The sequence below is a fragment of the Dendropsophus ebraccatus genome, unplaced genomic scaffold (genome assembly GCF_027789765.1).
Source record: "Dendropsophus ebraccatus isolate aDenEbr1 unplaced genomic scaffold, aDenEbr1.pat pat_scaffold_469_ctg1, whole genome shotgun sequence".
Taxonomy (NCBI): Eukaryota; Metazoa; Chordata; class Amphibia; order Anura; family Hylidae; genus Dendropsophus; species Dendropsophus ebraccatus.
Window position 1 is genome coordinate 85,001 of NW_027210073.1, and position 7,500 is coordinate 92,500.

Genomic DNA, 7,500 nt, shown 5'->3' on the forward strand with positions numbered 1-7,500 from the left:
AGGCGATGGCGTCACCTACGGTGCCGCCATCGCCTAAGCTGCCATCGCCTACGCTGCCGTCGCCTTAGCTGCCACGCTACAGCGTTCCAGGCTAGGACCTGGCTGCAGCTCGACAGCCCATGTTTATGCTGGAGTGTATTGCCTCGCCTCAGCTCGACTCTTTAACATTTATTTTATTATTGTTTTATTTGACAAGGACAAAATGCAAGACATCAGGCAAAGTACAAGGTCAACACACAACATTAATGCCGCCTAACTTTGTTTGGCTTCAACAAGGAACAAGCGGTGTATGCATTTTATCCGTTCCAGAATGCATCCCCTTGTATTTTACAATTTCCGCAGCAGATGGCGCTGTGTTACGGGCCCAGCGGCGACTCCCGGCCGATCCGGGGCAGTGAGCCGCGATTGGCCGGTTCGAACCACCCGCCGGCGGCGGGGATTGGCCGGCGCGCGGGGCGCGGCAGCCAATGGGAGCCCCGCCGGCGGCCGCCGTTGACTGTTAGCTTCGGCCGGGGAAAACTTCTCTCCCGACGCCGGCCTCCTGGAGCTCCGGCCCGGGCACAGCTCCCCGGCAGGTCCCGGGGCGAGAACCGGGCCGGGGGGACCGGGCGGCGGCGCGGGGCCGGGCCGCCTCGGGGCTCCGGGAGATCGGGAACGGGAACCGGTGGATGGCGGGGTCCCCACGCCGGCGTCCTGGAACTCCGGCCCGGGCACAGCTCCCCGGCAGCTCCCGGGGGGGGAGAACCGGGCCGGGGGCGCGGGGCCGGGCCGACTCGGGGCTCCGGGAGATCGGGAACGGGAACCGGTGGATGGCGGGGTCCCCACGCCGGCGTCCTGGAACTCCGGCCCGGGCACGGCTCCCCGGCAGGTCCCGGGGCGAGAACCGGGCCGGGGGACCGGGCGCCGGCGCGGGGCCGGGCCGCCTCGGGGCTCCGGAAGGGCCGTTGCGGGGACCGGTGTGTGAGAGGCACCCGCGGCCGGGGTCCTGGAACTCCGGCACGGACTAAAGCCGCGAGGAGCTCCCGGTCAGAGAACCGGAATGAGGTCGGATTTGACCGCTTTACCCGGGCCGGAGTTCCAGGAGCCCGGCCACATTCCGGCGACGTCCCGCTAAAACGGGGGCGGTGACACTCGACGCCAGACCTCGTTTCCGCCACCGCCAGCCCTACTCTAAGGGACGGGCGTCCCCCCCGGCGGTCCCCGGAGGCCATCGGATGCGGGCTAAGGTGCATTAAAAGTCGGATACGAGTCAGTGTCCGTCCCGGTTCTCCCTAGCGGTCCCTGGAGGCCCTTGGATGCGGGCCAGGGTGCACCAAAGTCGGATACAAGTCCGGGTCTGGTCCGGTTCTCCCTAGCGGTCCCTGGAGGCCCTTGGATGCGGGCCAGGGTGCACCAAAGTCGGATACAAGTCCGGGTCCGTCCCGGTTCTCCCCAGCGGTCCCCGGACGCCCTCGGATGCGGGCCAGGGTGCACCAAAGTCGGATACGAGTCCGTGTCCGTCCCGGTTCTCCCCAGCGGTCCCTGGACGCCCTCGGATGCGGGCGAGGGTGCACCAAAGTCGGATACGAGTCCGGGTCCGGCCCGGTTCTCCCGAGCGGTCCCTGGAGGCCCTTGGATGCGGGCCAGGGTGCACCAAAGTCGGATACGAGTCCGGGTCTTGTCCGGTTCTCCCTAGCGGTCCCTGGACGCCCTTGGATGCGGGCCAGGGTGCACCAAAGTCGGATACGAGTCCGGGTCCGTCCCGGTTCTCCCCAGCGGTCCCCGGACGCCCTCGGATGCGGGCCAGGGTGCACCAAAGTCGGATACGAGTCAGTGTCCGTCCCGGTTCTCCCCAGCGGTCCCTGGACGCCCTTGGATGCGGGCGAGGGTGCACCAAAGTCGGATACAAGTCAGTGTCCGTCCCGGTTCTCCCCAGCGGTCCCTGGACGCCCTTGGATGCGGGCGAGGGTGCACCAAAGTCGGGTACGAGTCCGGGTCCGTCCCGGACCGGGGGAGCGGGCGCCGGCGCTGTGGGGAGCCGATCCCGGGCTCCAGCAGAGTCTATTCGGGGACCGGCTTGTCGGGGGCACTCGCGTCCGGGGTCATGGAACTCCGACCCGGACTAAAGCCTCGAGGAGCTCCCGGTCAGAGAACCGGGATGAGGTCGGATTTGAACGCTTTACCCGGGCCGGAGTTCCAGGAGCCCGGCCACATTCCGGCGACGTCCCGCTAAAACGGGGGCGGTGACACTCGACGCCAGACCTCGTTTCCGCCACCGCCAGCCCTACTCTAAGGGACGGGCGTCCCCCCCGGCGGTCCTCGGAGGCCATCGGATGCGGGCTAAGGTGCATTAAAAGTCGGATACGAGTCCGGGTCCGTCCCGGTTCTCCCCAGCGGTCCCTGGACGCCCTCGGATGCGGGCGAGGGTGCACCAAAGTCGGGTACGAGTCAGTGTCCGTCCCGGTTCTCCCCAGCGGTCCCTGGACGCCCTTGGATGCGGGCGAGGGTGCACCAAAGTCGGGTACGAGTCAGTGTCCGTCCCGGTTCTCCCCAGCGGTCCCTGGACGCCCTTGGATGCGGGCGAGGGTGCACTAAAGTCGGGTACGAGTCAGTGTCCGTCCCGGTTCTCCCCAGCGGTCCCTGGACGCCCTCGGATGCGGGCGAGGGTGCACCAAAGTCGGATACGAGTCCGGGTCCGGTCCGGTTCTCCATAGCGGTCCCTGGAGGCCCTTGGATGCGGGCCAGGGTGCACCAAAGTCGGATACGAGTCCGGGTCTTGTCCGGTTCTCCCTAGCGGTCCCTGGAGGCCCTTGGATGCGGGCCAGGGTGCACCAAAGTCGGATACAAGTCCGGGTCCGGTCCGGTTCTCCCCAGCGGTCCCAGGAAGCCCTTGGATGCGGGCTAGGGTGCACCAAAGTCGGTTACGAGTCCGGGTCCGGTCCGGTTCTCCCCAGCGGTCCCTGGACGCCCTTGGATGCGGGCGAGGGTGCATCAAAGTCGGATACAATTCAGTGTCCGTCCCGGTTCTCCCCAGCGGTCCCTGGACGCCCTTGGATGCGGGCGAGGGTGCACCAAAGACGGATACGAGTCCGGGTCCGTCCCGGTTCTCCCCAGCGGTCCCTGGAAGCCCTTGGATGCGGGCTAGGGTGCTCCTAAGCCCGGGGAGAGAAGAGCGCCGCTCCGGTAGGTTTCAGCGGGGCGCGGCGCTATGCGGTAGCCGGCGGAGGCTCACCACGGCCGGGCACGCCGAGCGCGCCCGCTCCGGTCCCCGCCGGCGGGACTGTGAGTGCAGGGGCAGCCGTCTGGAGCCTCCACGAGCCCGGACACAAAAAAGCGCCGCTCCGGTACCATCCAGCGGGGAGCGGCGGCATGCGGTAGCCGGCGGAGGCTCACCGCGGCCGGGCATGCCGAGCGCGCCCGCTCCGGTCCCCGCCGGCGGGACTTGGAGGCTCTTGGCATCCGGCGGGAGTCACCAGAAGCCCGGGGAGAGAAGAGCGCCGCTCCGGTCCCCGCCGGCGGGACTTGGAGGCTGTTGGCATCCGGCGGGAGTCACCAGAAGCCCGGGGAGAGAAGAGCGCCGCTCCGGTCCCCGCCGGCGGGACTTGGAGGCTCTTGGCATCCGGCGGGAGTCACCAGAAGCCCGGGGAGAGAAGAGCGCCGCTCCGGTCCCCGCCGCCGGGACTTGGAGGCTCTTGGCATCCGGCGGGAGTCACCAGAAGCCCGGGGAGAGAAGAGCGCCGCTCCGGTCCCCGCCGGCGGGACTTGGAGGCTCTTGGCATCCGGCGGGAGTCACCAGAGGCCCGGGGAGAGAAGAGCGCCGCTCCGGTCCCCGCCGGCGGGACTTGGAGGCTCTTGGCATCCGGCGGGAGTCACCAGAAGCCCGGGGAGAGAAGAGCGCCGCTCCGGTCCCCGCCGGCGGGACTTGGAGGCTCTTGGCATCCGGCGGGAGTCACCAGAGGCCCGGGGGGAGAAGAGCGCCGCTCCGGTCCCCGCCGGCGGGTCTTGGAGGCTCTTGGCATCCGGCAGGAGTCACCAGAAGCCCGGGGAGAGAAGAGCGCCGCTCCGGTCCCCGCCGGCGGGACTTGGAGGCTCTTGGCATCCGGCGGGAGTCACCAGAGGCCCGGGGAGAGAAGAGCGCCGCTCCGGTACCCGCCGCCGGGGAGCGGCGCTTGGCGGTAGCCGGCGGAGGCTCACCCTAGGCGGGCAAGCCGAGCGCGCCTCTCCGGTACCCGCCGGCGGGACTTGGAGGCTCTTGGCATCCGGCGGGAGCCACCAGAAGCCCGGGGAGAGAAGAGCGCCGCTCCGGTACCCGCCGCCGGCTCTTGGAGGCTCTTGGCATCCGGCGGGAGTCACCAGAGGCCCGGGGGGAGAAGAGCGCCGCTCCGGTCCCCGCCGGCGGGACTTGGAGGCTCTTGGCATCCGGCGGGAGTCACCAGAGGCCCGGGGAGAGAAGAGCGCCGCTCCGGTACCCGCAGCCGGGGAGCGGCGCTAGGCTGTAGCCGGCGGAGGCTCACCCTGGCCGGGCGAGCCGAGCGCGCCGCTCCGGTCCCCGCCGGCGGGACTTGGAGGCTCTCGGCATCCGGCAAGAGTCACCAGAAGCCCGGGGAGAGGAGAGCGCCGCTCCGGTCCCCGCCGGCGGGACTTGGAGGCTCTTGGCATCCGGCGGGAGTCACCAGAGGCCCGGGGAGAGAAGAGCGCCGCTCCGGTACCCGGCGACGGGGAGCGGCGCTTGGCGGTAGGCGGCGGAGGCTCAACCTAGGCGGCCAAGCCTAGCGCGCCTCTCCGGTCCCCGCCGGCGGGACTTGGAGGCTCTTGGCATCCGGCAGGAGTCACCAGAAGCCCGGGGAGAGAAGAGCGCCGCTCCGGTCCCCGCCGGCGGGACTTGGAGGCTCTTGGCATCCGGCAGGAGTCACCAGAAGCCCGGGGAGAGAAGAGCGCCGCTCCGGTCCCCGCCGGCGGGTCTTGGAGGCTCTTGGCATCCGGCAGGAGTCACCAGAAGCCCGGGGAGAGAAGAGCGCCGCTCCGGTCCCCGCCGGCGGGACTTGGAGGCTCTTGGCATCCGGCGGGAGTCACCAGAGGCCCGGGGGGAGAAGAGCGCCGCTCCGGTACCCGCCGGCGGGACTTGGAGGCTCTTGGCATCCGGCGGGAGTCACCAGAGGCCCGGGGAGAGAAGAGCGCCGCTCCGGTACCCGCCGCCGGGGAGCGGCGCTTGGCGGTAGCCGGCGGAGGCTCACCCTAGGCGGGCAAGCCGAGCGCGCCTCTCCGGTACCCGCCGGCGGGACTTGGAGGCTCTTGGCATCCGGCGGGAGTCACCAGAGGCCCGGGGAGAGAAGAGCGCCGCTCCGGTACCCGCCGCCGGGGAGCGGCGCTTGGCGGTAGGCGGCGGAGGCTCAACCTAGGCGGCCAAGCCTAGCGCGCCTCTCCGGTCCCCGCCGGCGGGACTTGGAGGCTCTTGGCATCCGGCAGGAGTCACCAGAAGCCCGGGGAGAGAAGAGCGCCGCTCCGGTCCCCGCCGGCGGGACTTGGAGGCTCTTGGCATCCGGCAGGAGTCACCAGAAGCCCGGGGAGAGAAGAGCGCCGCTCCGGTCCCCGCCGGCGGGACTTGGAGGCTCTTGGCATCCGGCGGGAGTCACCAGAGGCCCGGGGGGAGAAGAGCGCCGCTCCGGTACCCGCCGGCGGGACTTGGAGGCTCTTGGCATCCGGCGGGAGTCACCAGAGGCCCGGGGAGAGAAGAGCGCCGCTCCGGTACCCGCAGCCGGGGAGCGGCGCTAGGCTGTAGCCGGCGGAGGCTCACCCTGGCCGGGCGAGCCGAGCGCGCCGCTCCGGTCCCCGCCGGCGGGACTTGGAGGCTCTCGGCATCCGGCAAGAGTCACCAGAAGCCCGGGGAGAGAAGAGCGCCGCTCCGGTACCCGGCGACGGGGAGCGGCGCAAAGCGGTAGCCGGCGAAGGCTCACCGCAGGCCCGCAAGGCCAAGAGCGCCGCTCCGGTTCCCCAGCGGAGCCGGGCAGCGGGCGGAGGTTCCCCGTCGCGCCCGGGCAAGGGTTCATCCTGCCCGGCACCAGAGACCAAGCCGTCCCGCTCTCCCCGCCGGAGCTCCCGGACTTTGTCATTTTTCTTGGGCTGAGGTCCGCGGAGGAGGAGGAGGAGGAGGAGGAGGAGGAGGCGGCGGGAGCCGGGCGTCGGTGCCCCGCCGCGGCCGGGCGAGGGTGCGCCCAGCCCGGCACCCGAGACACGGCGGCCTCGGGAAGCCGGCGGGCGACATCGGGAGCCCCCGCGGGGATCCTCGGGGCTCAGTGAAGCTGTTCAGACGGGTGTCCCCTCTCCAGAGCCCCGGAGGTGCGGGACCGGCCCTTCCCCCCACCCCAGGCCGAGGTCCTCGGAGCGCCGCCGGCGGGAAAAGTGGGGAAAGGGACCCGCAGACCTCCGGAATGAGGTCGGATTTGAACGCCAGATCCGACCCGGAGTTCCAGGAAGTCGGCAGGGATGCGAGGGAGCTGCCGTAGAAATGGGGGTGGTGACGCTCCTCGCAAGACCTCGTTTCCGCCACCACGCGGAAGAACCGTGAGAGAGGCGTAGGCAAGCCTCTCTCAGGGACGCCGCGACGTGGAAAGCCTAGGCCGGCAGAAGGACAGAGGGATCGCCGCTCAAAGTCCTGGAGCTTTCCGACTTTGTCTCTTTTTTTTTTTTTTTCTTTTTTTTACCCCAAGGCGGCGGCGGCGGCGGCGGGAGAAGGACGGGGACCGCGGAGGCACACTTTTCCCACCCGCTAGCCTGCTCCGGTCGCGGGACTCCCCACTAGATTACCGCGCCGCCGGACTTGGAAAGGAGCCAGAGAAAGAGCTATGAAACCTTGCTACATACGTCCTCCCGATCGATAAGGCAACGGGGCATCCGGTGGGGAGAGACCCCTCGCTCGGCCGGGCTTTGGAGTCCGTGCCGGCATAGGCGAGCGGGTCTCCCTCCCCTCTCCCGGATCAGCGCCCCCGGGGACCCCGGTCCCCGCCCGACGGGCCCGGAAGGTCGCGCGATATCCCACCCCGGGTGGGTCGCGGGCCCCCTCCCTGACCGCCCACTACGCCTCCCTCCACCGGTGAGCTTGCCGAGATCCGAGATCCGAGATCGAGGTGCCCTCTCCCGACCGGGACGGCCGGCGGAGCCTTCGGAGACGGCGGCTCGGACCCGGACCCTGACGAGGGTCTGGGCTTCCCACCCCTCTCCGGAGCAGCTCGCCGGCAAGCCCCGCGACGGCCTCTCACATTCGACTCCCCAAACGTAGCCTCCGACGATGACACCACCACAGAGGGCCGCGCTCACCCCTCTCCGTTCGAGGCGGCCCCCAGAACTCCGGCAGGCCGACGGCAGGCCGGCCGACGATAGGCCGGGAAGAGCGGCGGGGACCCCCCCTACCCTTCGCGGGGTCGGGGGTGGTGTCGACGCCCGCAGGAAGCGCAGCGGCGACGGCGCGGGAGGCTCAGGCCGCGACGGGTCCTTGGGGTTCGCCCGAAACGGGCTTATAATCCC